We start from the raw sequence: 15,252 nt of genomic DNA on the forward strand, positions 1-15,252 counted from the left end.
ATATATACATGTGTATATCCTACATAAACAATGTAAGAATACATTAGATATATATATATCTTATAGACTGTATCTGTGTTGCTGCAGCAGCAGAGAGTTTATTCTGTCTTGACACTTTGTGTTGATATTTTGTATTACATTCTTCCCTTAAATGATCATGTTTACAGTGATTGTTTCATATGTATTTTTTATGTATGTCGCTTTGGATAAAAGTGTCTGCCAAACATATATAAACACCTGAAAGTCTTTAATATCAGCTAAAACCACCAATCTGTTTCACTGGATTCAGAATAAAACCAAATTCTGTCTTACCCAACAATGTTAGCATTTGAATATTGTTACTTGAAGACTTATTCCTGGTTACAATTATACTGTTAAGAAAGTATTGTCTTATACTTTTCCTAAAATGAGAATGCATCATAATCAGTGGTGGCTGGTGAATTTTGTTTTAGGTGGGGCTGAAAGTTTGTAAACCAAACCCCTGTAGGGGCGTCATCCTCCCCCAGAAGATTTATTTGTGATTTCCACATACAAATGAAACATTCTGGTGCATTCTGACAAAATAATGAAGACCAAATAGAACATTTCATAGGTTTGCAGAGAACTATATACAATATGCACACACTCGTTTCACAAAACACAACCAATAGTACGTTAATGTTAAATCTTACTTATGAAAATTAATCCCCCGATTCCTATTTTCAACAGTCCGCTCATTTGAGCAGGAAAACGCTGAACTATGCAACAAATAGCTGGAATAAACTTCCTGAAGATGTCAGACTTTCCCCAACTCTGACTACTTTTAAAACTAGACTGAAGACTTTTATGTTCACCTTAGCTTTCAGCTAAATCTTTTAATCTTTTAACGTCTGCACTGTTTTTATTTTTATTGTCTGCATTTTAATTTTGCTTTTATTTTCTTTCATTTCACTTTGTTGTCTGTGAAGCACTTTGAGTCTGCCTTGTGTATGAAAAGCGCTACACAAATAAAGTTGCCTTGAACACCATCTTTGTTTTCTACCTGTCAACTGTCAGTTTAGGCTGCTCACCGGCTCCTCATCACCACTTCAAGATGGCGGCCCAATTTCTCACGTCACAGCAGCCAATGCTGTGTCTACTTATAAGATGTGTATGGTTGCAGCTATATTTCATACCGGAAATGTTTTTCTACATAAATGTCGATTTAAGAAAGTAAGGCCTATATTTTCTAATTGGCTTAATGGGTTACAATTATCAATCAAATCTTGGAGAAGGATTAAGAGTACAAAAGCCCTTAAGTTGATATATTTGTTAAAAACATTTAAAGTAATTTAGGTAGCCCTTTTTGTTTTTGTTTTGTTTTTTTCTCCATATTTTTTAGTATTATTACTCTGTATTTGCTTTTGTTTTCTTTCCTTGATGTTGAAAGTGCCTTGAATTTTGTGTGAATTATAAATGTATGTTTGTTGTTAAAAAAAATAAATAAATAAATAAAAATACACACTCGCGTATCACCCTATTTAGAGCATTGGCATATTCTAATTAGTGTTAAAATATGTAGGTCACAGTTTCCCATAAGCAATAAATATTCACAACAGAAAAAATAAAAAAACGTTTCATACCGGAAATGTACGTCAGAAAAATACACAACGATGAGCTTTGGGCCAACAATTACGGAGTAATGATGACTTTTGTGTATTTACTCAGCAAACACGCTTCAATTTAAATAAATGTTTAATGAGGAAGTGCAGCGTCGCCTTGTAGTCACGTGAGTGCCTTTTGACCAATCATTGAGGAGATTGCTTTACCCGGGTTGCCATACCTTCTTTACACTTTGATCATGGAGCCTTACCTGTATGTTATGTGTCGGCGTCCTTGTACCGGTGGACGAGGGATTTGTTAGCAGGTGGTTTCAAACAACTTCTTCCCAACGGAGCCCGAGCTTTTCTGCCCGCCACTCACACGCACCAGTGACCTGGACACACTGGAAAGAGTTACACTTTCAAACCCTTTCGAGTACATTAGGGGCTTTTTTGGTCATTCTAGTATTTTTCTGGCTCCTTTTTAGCCATCATTTCGGTTCTGTTACTCCATATGGAATATTTTCCCAAACCAGTTTAAAAAACATATTTGATAAGGTTTCCATAAGTCAATCATATGCTGGTAATTAACTCAAACCCAACATGTACAAGTAATGACAAATACAGTAGGAAGGGGATTCATATGGCCCCATTCGTTGCGGTTTACCTGACACAAGAAATTTGACAAATTTGGGGGGGTGCACTATCCATTTTAGCCGCCAGAGGACAGTAAAGTGTTGAATATCTTAATGTGTGTTTTGTGGCAATTCCAGCTTTAACCACACCGTCAACTGCTATGTAGAGTGGCAAAAAATATTAACCCCCCCTGAACCTCTAACCTACAATATAAGCACCATTTTTTAAAAATTAACTTATGTTTCTAATTATGTTAGATGTGTTATTTTGCAAACAAAACAAGCCTGGGACTGGCAGTGTTGCTTGCAATGTGATCCCGTGACGCTTAAACAGAAGGCAGTATATGATCACAAAAAGAAGCTAGTGCAGCTAGGGAGTGCAGGAAAATACTACATTTGTAGAGGCAGTAAAAACAAAGCGACGCAAGTACAGCATTTTAGAAGGTCATGCTAAGCAACATTTACATTTAAATCTAGGTTGAAACATTATTTTTACTCCCTGGAGTTCAAATCCAGTTAGGCAGGATATCTTGGTCGTTTTATTTCTTGTTTTATACATTTTTTTAATGTATTTATTACATTTTAGTAGTTTTAGGTCGTATGTTTTACTATCGTATTGTGTTCATCCTTCTCTGTTGAAATGTAAATGTGACACTGCGTGCACTTTCTGACCCCAAATTGTTTGTCTGTGCAGCACTTTGGGTTGCTAACCAGGAAGAGGAGTGCTCTGGTTGCCAATCAGGAAACGGCATGCCCTGGTTGCCAACCAGGAAAAGGAGTCCTCTGGTCGTCAACCAGGAACAGGCATGCCCTGATTGCTAACCAGGAAGAGGAGTGCTCTGGTTGCCAATCAGGAAGATAAGTCCTTGTATTTATTTTGCACTATCTTGTTTAGCTTATGCATTGTTTATGTTCTTAGTTTTTTTTTATCTATGCTTTTTAACCTGTAAAGCACTTTGGTCCAATTTAAAAATTGTTGTAAATATGCTATATAAATAAAGTTGGCCTTGCCTTGCCTCTGGTTACTAACCAGGAACAGGTGTGCCCCGGTTGCCAACCAGAAAGGGGAGTCATCTGACTGGTTGTCAACCAGGAACAGACGTGCCCTGGTTGCCAATCAGGAAGAAGAGTCCTCTGGTTGCTAACCAGTAACTGCCGTGCCCTGGTTGCCAACCAGGAACAGGCGTGCCCGAGCCAGCGCTCAGTCAATGGAAGAACGCAGGAAATGGAAACTACAGTAGCAAATAACACCGACTCATGAAAATAATGAACAGCAGTCCAAAACTGTCATGGTGGATCATGACAAAAATCAAATCAAACATGTCCCATTAATTTGAGGGAATTGAATAGTTAGAATTCAAAGAATTTATTGGCCAGCTAAGGGGTCAAAATAGTAAAAATCAATAACCTTAAACTAACAAAGTAAAATCATTTTCATTTGGACTCAAGAAGCTAGTGTGGGATTACAGCGAAAACACTAAAAATAAACATTTGAAATAAATATTATAACCTTTTAAATGCATCAGGCCTTTTTTGTCCTTACTGTTGCATGAGGTCCATCCATCTTCTACCACTAGTGTGTACATTAAACCAGAGTGCACAAAATTTTCCCACTAAGGGCCACAGGCTGACAAATCAAAGGATGCGGGGGCCATTTTGGTAGTTTTCACCTTCAAAACCAGTACAATATACAGTATATATATATATTTTAAACAAAGAACTACAAAATGTAATTTCGGTATAAATGTCGTGTGAATCCTGAAGAGCTAAAGGTGAACTGAAGTGCTAACAGTTAGCACGTTGGCCAGATAGCGTCAAGTAACAAAAAATGCAAGCAAAGTAAGCTAAAAAGGATAGTACGCTAACAGTACTATGCTAACATACTTAAATGATCATGCTTAGTTAGAATTAGTGAAATACCAATACCTGACACGGTACCTGTTAAATTAGATCACAAAAAAAGCTAGCATGCTAATGTTAGCATGCAACAACGCTAACTGCAACATGCGTCAGCTATGAAAATATATTAATCTGAGGTGTGTAACTGAAAAATGTGTCTAAAATGCTAGCTTGCTAACGTTAGCCTGCATCAAGTACCAAAAGAATACTGAGGTGTATACCTGAAAAATGTGTCTAAAATGATAGCTTGCTAACATTAGCACTGCAAAAACTGAAATCTAAATAAGATTAAATATGTCAAATAAGGGTGATATTTGCTTATTTTCTGTCTGATAAGATAATTCTTCTCACTTCGCAGATTTTATGTTAGTGTTTTACTTGTTTTAAGGGTTTTGGTCCTAAATTATCTCAGATATTACAGCTTGTTGCTGAGATTTGATGACCTATATTGAGTAAAACATGCTTGAAACTAGAAGATCAAGTGTTGCAAAGCTGTGTCATCAACACTCACAAGTATAAAACTACTTTTTTAAAGTAATCATTTCTTATTTCAAGCATGAAATAAAAAATCATGACTTTGACACAATTGTGTCTCATAATTAAAACAGATGACAGCCAAATGGACTTTGCTGTTTTATTTTTAATGAAACAATAGAAAACACGTGCTCATATAGTAGTACAGTTGGCACAGTACAGTAAACTGACAGTTAATATTTAAACATTTAACATGTGACATTTCAAACAATTTTGAACAGAAATAGTTCATGCACATTCAGATAAATTCCTCAAAATTACAATAAAAAAAAAATTGGCCGGGGGCCGGGCTGTATATATATATATATATATATATATAAAACAAGAAAAAATAAAATGAGGGGTATTTTATTTGAACTAAGCAAAATTATCTGCCAATAGAACAAGAACATTTGGCTTGTCAAGACTTTCCAAAACAAGTGAAATTAGCTAACCTCAATGAACCCCAAAATACCTTAAAATAAGAATATTCTCACTAACAAGTGCACTTTTCTTGGTAGAAAAACAAAAGAGACCTTTTTTCTCAATATGTTGAAAAATATTCTTAAATGAAGTAAATGCTAGTGCCATTATCTTGACATAATGATATGCACTCGGCATTACATTTCTTCAAACCAGCAAACTTATACTAAAAACCGATTTATTGTTCTTAATGGAAAGGCAACAAGGCAAGCGCTTGTTACTCTCGGGGTCTCCTAGCCGCTCAGGCAAATCATATTGTCTAAAAATGCATTTTTCCATGGATAACATGACATCATCGCGCCAAGTACGTGCTCTTTCAGTCAATTAGTGCACATATATACAGCCCGGCTGTATAATTGTAATTTTGAAGAATTCATCTGAATGTGCATGAACTATTTCGGTTCAAAATAGTTTGAAATGTCAAATGTTAGATGTTTAAATATTAACGGTCAGTTTGCTGTACTGTGCCAACTGTACTACTATATGAGTACGTGTTTTCTATTTTTTCATTGAAAATAAAACAGCAAAGTCCATTTGGCTGTCATCTGTTTTAATTATGAGACACAATTGTGTCAAAGTCATGATTTTTTTTTTTTCATGCTTGAAATAAGAACATGATGTCATGTTGTCGATGGGAAAATGCATTTTTAGACAATATGATTTGCCTGAGCGGCTAGGAGACCCCGAGAGTAACAAGCGCTTGCCTTGTTGCCTTTCCATTAAGAACAATAAATTAGTTTTTAGTATAAGTTTGCTGGTTTCAAGAAATGTAATGCCGAGTGCATATCATTATGTCAAGATAATGGCACTAGCATTTACTTCATTTAAGAATATTTTCAACATATTGAGAAAAAAAGGTGTCTTTTGTTTTTCTACCAAGAAAAGTGCACTTGTTAGTGAGAATATACTTATTTTAAGGTATTTTGGGGTTCATTGAGGTTAGCTAATTTTACTTGTTTTGGAAAGTCTTGACAAGCCAAATTTTCTTGTTCTATTGGCAGAAAAATTTTGCTTAGTTCAAATAAAATACCCCTCATTTTTGTATTTTTTTTTTCTTGTTTTTGAACACTGACTATTTGCAGTGTAGCGTGCTAATATTAAAATGCTAACGTTACACACTTCGGTGCAGCATCTAAGGAATCCGTTTTTATTTGTTCAATTTTTTTTTCCGTCTTAAAGGACATTTTTCCAAAAATGTGCCTCATAAAAGAGGGGTATTCAAGACCGTCTCCTAACAGGTTCTATCTTCTCATGGGACCCTGAGCAATTCTTTCTTTTTAAACGTTCCGCACGAATCATTTTTAACCCTCGTCCTGCCTATCAGGCACAGGAAAGTGGATCTTCCATATCGAGAGGTGAGCTTGCGTCACAGAAGATGAGAGATGTGCTCCTATAGATGTCGGTACCAATTACAGATAGGTGCCAATTACCTGTGCAACTTGTCCACACCTCTGGTTTCCCCGGGTCCGTGGGTTGATGCCTCGCCGTAATTGACTTGCTAGAACAAGAGCGGATGCTGCACGTGTAAAAACGAAAGGGCATAATCTATGTTGTCTGGGCGACCAGGAAGAAAACGACCATAGAATTATTGAGAGCTTCCTTTTTATAGAGTTGCTATGTTGCGGCTAACTTTAAAATCTATATTCATGACTGTATAATGCATATGTTCCTTTTGACTGTACATGTACTGTAAATGTATTTATAATATTCACATGTAAATAATGCTGTATAATAGACTGTATTTATATAATTCACATTTGAATAATGCTGTATAATAGACTGTATTTATGTTATTCACATGTGAATAATGCTGTATAATAGACTGTATTTATGTTATTCACATGTGAATAATGCTGTATAATAGACTGTATTTATGTTATTCACATGTGAATAGTGCTGTATAAGACTGTATTTGTTATTCACATGTGAATAATGCTGTATAAATAGACTGTATTTATATTATTCACATGTGAATAATGCTGTATAATAGACTGAATTTATATTATTCACATGTGAATAATGCTGTATAATAGACTGAATTTATATTATTCACATGTGAATAATGCTGTATAATACTGTATTTATATTATTCACATGTGAATAATGTTGTATAATAGACTGTATTTATGTTATTCACATGTGAATCATGCTGTATAATAGACTGTATTTATATTATTCACATGTGAATAATGCTGTATAATAGACTATTTATACTATTCACATGTGAATAATGCTGTATAATAGAGTGTATTTATATTATTCACATGTGAATAATGCTGTATAATAGACTATTTATGTTATTCACATGTGAAAAAGGCTGTATAATACACTGTATTCATGTTACTCACATGTGAATAATGCTGTATAATACTGTATTTATGTTATTCACTTGTGAATAATGCTGTATAATAGACTGTATTTATGTTATTCACATGTGAATAATGCTGTATAGTAGACTGTATTTATGTTATTCACATGTGAATAATGCTGTATAATAGACTGTATTTGTTATTCACATGTGAATAATGCTGTATAATAGACTGTATTTATATTATTCACATGTGATTAATGCTGTATAATAGACTGTATTTATATTATTTACATGTGAATAATGCTGTATAATACACTGTATTTATGTTATTCACATGTGAATAATGCTGTATAACAGACTGTATTTATGTTATTCACATGTGAATAATGCTGTATAATAGACTGAATTTATATTATTCACATGTGAATAATGCTGTATAATACTGTATTTATATTATTCACATGTGAATAATGTTGTATAATAGACTGTATTTATGTTATTCACATGTGAATCATGCTGTATAATAGACTGTATTTATATTATTCACATGTGAATAATGCTGTATAATAGACTATTTATACTATTCACATGTGAATAATGCTGTATAATAGAGTGTATTTATATTATTCACATGTGAATAATGCTGTATAATAGACTATTTATGTTATTCACATGTGAAAAAGGCTGTATAATACACTGTATTCATGTTACTCACATGTGAATAATGCTGTATAATAGACTATTTATGTTATTCACATGTGAAAAAGGCTGTATAATACACTGTATTCATGTTACTCACATGTGAATAATGCTGTATACTAGACTGTATTTATGTTATTCACATGTGAATAATGCTGTATAATAGACTGTATTTATGTTATTCACATGTGAATAATGCTGTATAGTAGACTGTATTTATGTTATTCACATGTGAATAAAGCTGTATAATAGACTGTATTTGTTATTCACATGTGAATAATGCTGTATAATAGACTGTATTTATATTATTCACATGTGATTAATGCTGTATAATACTGTATTTATGTTATTCACATGTGAATAATGCTGTATAATACTGTATTTATGTTATTCACATGTGAATAAAGCTGTATAACAGACTGTATTTATGTTATTCACATGTGAATAATGCTGTATAATAGACTGTATTTATTTTATTCACATGTGAATAATGCTGTATAATAGACTGTATTTATGTTATTCACATGTGAATAATGCTGTATAATAGACTGTATTTATGTTATTCACATGTGAATAATGCTGTATAATAGACTGTATTTATATTATTCACATGTGAATAATGCTATATAATAGACTATTTATGTTATTCACATGTGAATAAGGCTGTATAATATTCTGTATTCATGTTACTCACATGTGAATAATGCTGTATAATACTGTATTTATGTTATTCACATGTGAATAATGCTGTATAATACTGTATTTATGTTACTCACATGTGAATAATGCTGTATAATAGACTGTATTTATATTATTCACACGTGAAAATGCTGTATAATACTGTATTTATATTATTCACATGTGAATAATGTTGTATAATAGACTGTATTATGTTATTCACATGTGAATCATGCTGTATAATAGACTATATTATTCACATGTGAATAATGCTGTATAATAGACTATTTATACTATTCACATGTGAATAATGGTGTATAATAAGAGTGTATTTATATTATTCACATGTGAATAATGCTGTATAATAGACTGTATTTATGTTATTCACATGTGAATCATGCTGTATAATAGACTATATTATTCACATGTGAATAATGCTGTATAATAGACTATTTATACTATTCACATGTGAATAATGCTGTATAATAGAGTGTATTTATATTATTCACATGTGAATAATGCTGTATAATAGACTGTATTTATGTTATTCACATGTGAATAATGCTGTATAATAGACTGTATTTATGTTATTCACATGTGAATAATGCTGTATAATAGACTATTTATATTATTCACATGTGAATAATGCTATATAATAGACTATTTATGTTATTCACATGTGAATAAGGCTGTATAATACACTGTATTCATGTTACTCACATGTGAATAATGCTGTACAATACTGTATTTATGTTACTCACATGTGAATAATGCTGTATAATAGACTGTATTTATATTATTCACATGTGAATAATGCTGTATAATAGACTGAATTTATATTATTCACACGTGAATAATGCTGTATAATACTGTATTTATATTATTCACATGTGAATAATGTTGTATAATAGACTGTATTTATGTTATTCACATGTGAATCATGCTGTATAATAGACTATATTATTCACATGTGAATAATGCTGTATAATAGACTATTTATACTATTCACATGTGAATAATGCTGTATAATAAAATGTATTTATATTATTCACATGTGAATAATGCTGTATAATAGACTGTATTTATGTTATTCACATGTGAATAATGCTGTATAATAGACTGTATTTATATTATTCACATGTGAATAATGCTATATAATAGACTATTTATGTTATTCACATGTGAATAATGCTGTATAATAGACCGTATTTATGTTATGCACATGTGAATAATGCTGTATAATTGACTGTATTTATGTTATTCACATGTGAATAATGCTGTATAATAGACTGTATTTATATTATTCACATGTGAATAATGCTATATAATAGACTATGTATGTTATTCACATGTGAATAAGGCTGTATAATACACTGTATTCATGTTACTCACATGCGAATAATGCTGTATAATACTGTATTTATGTTATTCACATGTGAATAATGCTGTATAATAGACTGTATTTATGTTATTCACATGTGAATAATGCTGTATAATAGACTGTATTTGTTATTCACATGTGAATAATGCTGTATAATAGACTGTATTTATGTTATTCACATGTGAATAATGCTGTATAATAGACTGTATTTATATTATTTACATGTGAATAATGCTGTATAATACACTGTATTTATGTTATTCACATGTGAATAATGCTGTATAACAGACTGTATTTATGTTCTAATGGGTTAGATCGGGGGTCAGCAACCCGCGGCTCTTTAGTGGCTCCCTGGAGCATTTTTAAAAAAGGATTGAAGATGGAAAAATAAATTTTTAGTTTTAGTATGTTTACCACAGTAACTAGTATATCATGCAAAAGTAGGCTAATATAGACACTTACGTCATGTGTTGCCTTCATTATAACACTTATATAAGACATTTAAAGTCATTTTGATAGTAGGCTAATATAGACACTTACGTCATGTGTTGCCTTCATTATAACACTTATATAAGACATTTAAAGTCATTTTGATAGTAGGCTAATATAGCTAATACCGACGCTTACATCATGTGTTGTCTTCATTATAACACTTATATAAGACTTTTAAAGTCATTTTGATAGTAGGCTAATATAGCTAACATAGAGACTTACATTATGTGTTGCCTTCATTATAAGACTTTTAAAGTCATTTTAATAGTAGGCTATTTTAGCTAATATAGACACTTACGTCATGTGTTGCCTTCATTATAAGACTTTTAAAGTCATTTTAATAGTAGGCTATTTTAGCTAATATAGACACTTACGTCATGTGTTGCCTTCATTATAAGACTTATATAAGACTTTTCATTGTTTGTGGCTCCAGACAGTTTAGTTTTTTGTATTTTTGGTCCAATATGACTCTTTTGACGTTTTGGGTTGCGGACCCCAGTGTTAGATTAACAATTTATCCTACGGATGAATGAAATGAGTTTATTTCGGTCATATAATCAACCGTTTTGTGTGATCAATTTAACAGCACAGATGATACAAATTAACAACCATACACACACACCAAGAAAAAGGAATAGGCCGAAGCCAAGGCTTATATTTGCCTATGTTATACATTCACTGAACATTAGATTGCCTGGAACATCAACGTTCCAAAAATCAATTGGATGAAAGTAATTGTTTCTATATTTTATAATGTTCCATTATTTCAGCTTTCAAGGCTTTCTTAAACCTTAACAAAGACCTACATGTCTTCAACTCATCACTGAGCTTGTTCTACTAATCAACTCCTAAAACTGAAATACATTTTATATTCGTTCTTACTTTACATATTTCAAAAATCAATACCCCCGTAAATGGTAGTTTTCTCCTCTCAATTGAAATAACCTAAGAATACAAGCTGGAAGGCTGTTGTTCTTTACTCCAAACATCATTTCCATTGTTTTTAAAAACACAATGTCTGAACATTTTAACACATTAGAACTTATGAATAATGGATTGGTAGGTGTGTATTATTCTAATTACCCTTTTTTTGAAGTTTAATTATTGGGTCTATGTTTGTTTTATAAACATTTCCCCAAACTTCAACACAATATGTTAAATATGGAAAAATAAAAGAATAATATAACATATGCAGACATTTCTTATTTAGCATGTCTTACTTTATAAAGAATAGCAATGGATTTGGATATGTTTCCCTTTATATATTCAATATGCAGTTTCCAACATAATTTATGATCAATTATTATGCCCAAGAACTTGGTTTCATATACTCTATCAATTTCCACTTGACTTAATTTTAATGTTGCTTCACAATTTGTCCTTACACCACTAAACACCATCAATTTAGTTTCCTTATCATTTAATTTTCACTTATTAATATCAAACCATTTTTTTTAGCTGAATCAACTCAACCTCTATTATCCTCAACAAGTCTTCTCCTGAACAATATACATTTGTATCATCTGCAAACATTATAAATTTCAATTTATTAGATACTGAACAAATATCATTTAATAAAGTATAAATAACTTAGGTCCCAATACCGAGCCTTGTGGCACCCCACAAGTTACTCTTCTTGGCTGTGATTTAGTCTTATTAATTTCCACATATTGAGATCTATTACTTAAATAGCTACTTAACCACTGTTGTGAAACACCTCTTATGCCAGTTTTCCAATCTTTGCAGAAGTAAAAAATGATTGATTGTGTCAAAAGCTTTACAGAAGTCAATAAATACTCCAACAGAGTGTTGGAGTATTTTCTACAAACTCCTGAACCCAATTTGATGGCCAATCAGTAGCTCATGTTCATCAATGAACTTATAGAGTGTATTTACAAATCATTTCTCAAGAATTTTTGCAAATTGAGGTAGTAAAGACACAGGTCTATAATTTGAGACCATATGTTTGTCACCATTTTTATAAATCGGAATAACTTTAGCGATTTTCATTTTGTCATGAACAGTACCAGTTAATAAAGATTTATTACATATATAAGTAAATGGTTTAGGTACAAACAGTCACCATACCAGCGCCGGAGAGAAGAACCTGGTGGACTTACCCTCGATTGTCCCTCTGCTCAAGTGCTTTAGTCCTCCTTGCTGCCCCTCCATCTCGTTCCTGGCACCTCTCCTCACCATCGAAACCAAATACGATACAATGTGTTTGTATGTGGCAAGATAACAACACAAGGTGTACTCATTGTGTTTTGTCCTGGAACAGAACAAAGTGAATAGAGAGTAGAGAGTGGGGACCTCCAATACATTTCACTCTGAAAATATTCCCCCGGCAGAATCATCACCGCAAGAATCGGAATCGAACCTGGAGTTGTTGCAAGATTCACATCTTGTTGCAGTATACAGGCACATGTGACTTACCTTATGTCGATCAAATGTGGGAGAGGGGGAAAAATACATGCTTGAGTATAACAAATGCTCGGTTGAAAAGTATCTTTTTCAAAATATTTTATTCCAAAACCTTCAAAATAAGTTTCAAGTTCAAGAAAGTAGAATAAGCTTAGACACAATGCAAAGCATCATATACAGACAGATAAAATACATTTTATATATTGCAGACAAGCCATGGTGGGTCTTACATATGTACAATACGTATGTAAACTTTTATGTACAATCTTTTTTACACATACAAAAAAGCCTTGTTTCAATTTGATTTGTATATATTTATATATAGATGTATTTATATATATATATTTATATATATATAGTTTTCCATGTACTCCCCCCACTAGCGTTTGTACTACAATAATGGAAAAAGTACATATGTCAATCCATTTTTTTTCATTTTATATTACAAATGTATTTCCATAAAAATATATCTCTGTACAAAAAAAGTTTTTTTGTTTGTTGATAGTCTTTTTTCTTTTTTTCTTTTTTAGAGATACTTTGAAGTTACACAGTCCTCTCTCTCATTCCGCTTTATTTCCGTTTGACTTCTATGCCGTTCGGTCTGTTTAAAGAAGCCACACGGAGCTCGCCCGGGTGCCTCTGAGTCATCGTGAGATGTTTTTTTGTCTCATTCAGTGGGCGGTTTTTTTTAGAGAAAGAAAAATCTCTTTTTTTTGACCCGCTCACAGAGGAGAGCACACAGGAAAGTATTCTGTGCCAAATGAAAAGCATTTATTACGACAATCCAGGCGAACAAAGACGGAAAACGAGCAAAAAAAAAAAAAAAATCAGCTCTTTTGGAGGTTTTCAAAGTCAGCGGGGTGAAATACATTCAGACTAATTACGCAACGGCCCTTAAAAACTTGAGTCACTGAATATTTTTGATAAGTTGCGAGTGGTGCTGATGTTAAAGAAGATTAAACCGCGAGTTCGATGGATGGTTTCACGCGGGAACTGAAGAGCCAAGACGGGAAAGTTCTCCGTGGCCTGTGAGGAGTGGAGTCTACAGGAAGTTAAGCCGCGGTCTGTTCCATTATAGACGAGATGGCGAGCTGCACCTCGCTGATATCTTAAAAACGTGCCGAGGACGGACGGAATCTGCGTCTTGAAATATGCAAAAGAACCAGGAAGTCGGCTGATAACTCTTGAAAGTCTCACATCCTCATATAAACTTCAGGACGCTTTCCTGGAGAGAACTTTCACGGACTCACCCAACTAAAGACATACCTCTCGTTAGGGGTGAAAACTTTCCGTGTCTGCAAAATGACACACTGGGAATATATCGCCCCTATTTAAAAAAAACAGAACCAAGAGATGCAACCCCAAGAATTTGAACTGAATTTCTTTGGTTTTAACGTCTAACAAAAACTGAGTCAATGGTCTTTAATCTCGCCACACATTAGACCAGACCTGGGCAAAAAGGACCACAACTATGGAACTCTTTACTTTGAAAAGTATATACCGCACTTGTCACTCTCAAAAAACAAACAAAATGAAAGCTGCAAGCAGCGATGGAGGGGACGACTTTGAGGGCTCATAAAATCCAAACCGGAGCAGTAATTAAAACTCTTTCATCAACTTTTAATCAGAAGGGTTCAATCTCTCTCCTGTGCTAATTTGAAGCCGACACGACAAACGCGCTCACAGGAGATAATGTTTGAAAAAAGGTGACTGTTTTTACACAACTTTTGTTTTGAAGGGGGAATTGCAAACTTCCTGTTGATTTTTGCTGGGGGTTGTCAGTGTATGGAATATAGGTCTAAGTGAGACCTACATAGAGGTTTTTGTTTCAGTTTTGTCTGTGTTTTCTTCCTAGGGGGCGCTAGAACGCAATTTTGAGTTTTGGGGTTTGGCTTTGGATTAGATCGCAATTTTCGCCAGTCCTGATGTGTGTGTCCAATTTGGTGAGTTTTGAAGCGTGTTAAGGGGGTCAAATTACAGCTCACAGAGGCGGCAGTATAATAATAAAACGCTAGAAATACAATAGGGTCCCTAATTATGGCTAGTTGAGCAACAATCGTGTTCCCATGTTTAGTTTGTACTCATTTTTATTACTAATTGGTTTTTATCTAGTCTGCACTTTGTCTGTGTTATTATTATTATTATTGGCTTTTATCTAGTTTGCACTTTGTCTGTATT

At 33.1% G+C, this 15,252-nt stretch overlaps 1 protein-coding gene across 1 annotated transcript in view; it reads right to left on the reverse strand.

Moving 5' to 3' along the window:
* csmd2 (CUB and Sushi multiple domains 2) overlaps positions 1–15,252 on the reverse strand; it is a 691,992-nt gene that overhangs the window by 9,748 nt on the left and 666,992 nt on the right. The window contains exons 69-70 of the transcript XR_009822205.1: positions 12,771–12,922; positions 1,832–1,963 (exon numbers count right to left, since the gene is read on the reverse strand). The gene's annotated coding sequence lies outside the window, so the exon portion shown is untranslated. The remainder of the gene's footprint in view (positions 1–1,831; positions 1,964–12,770; positions 12,923–15,252) is intronic.

The sequence above is a fragment of the Entelurus aequoreus genome, linkage group LG20 (assembly GCF_033978785.1).
Source record: "Entelurus aequoreus isolate RoL-2023_Sb linkage group LG20, RoL_Eaeq_v1.1, whole genome shotgun sequence".
Classification (NCBI taxonomy): Eukaryota; Metazoa; Chordata; class Actinopteri; order Syngnathiformes; family Syngnathidae; genus Entelurus; species Entelurus aequoreus.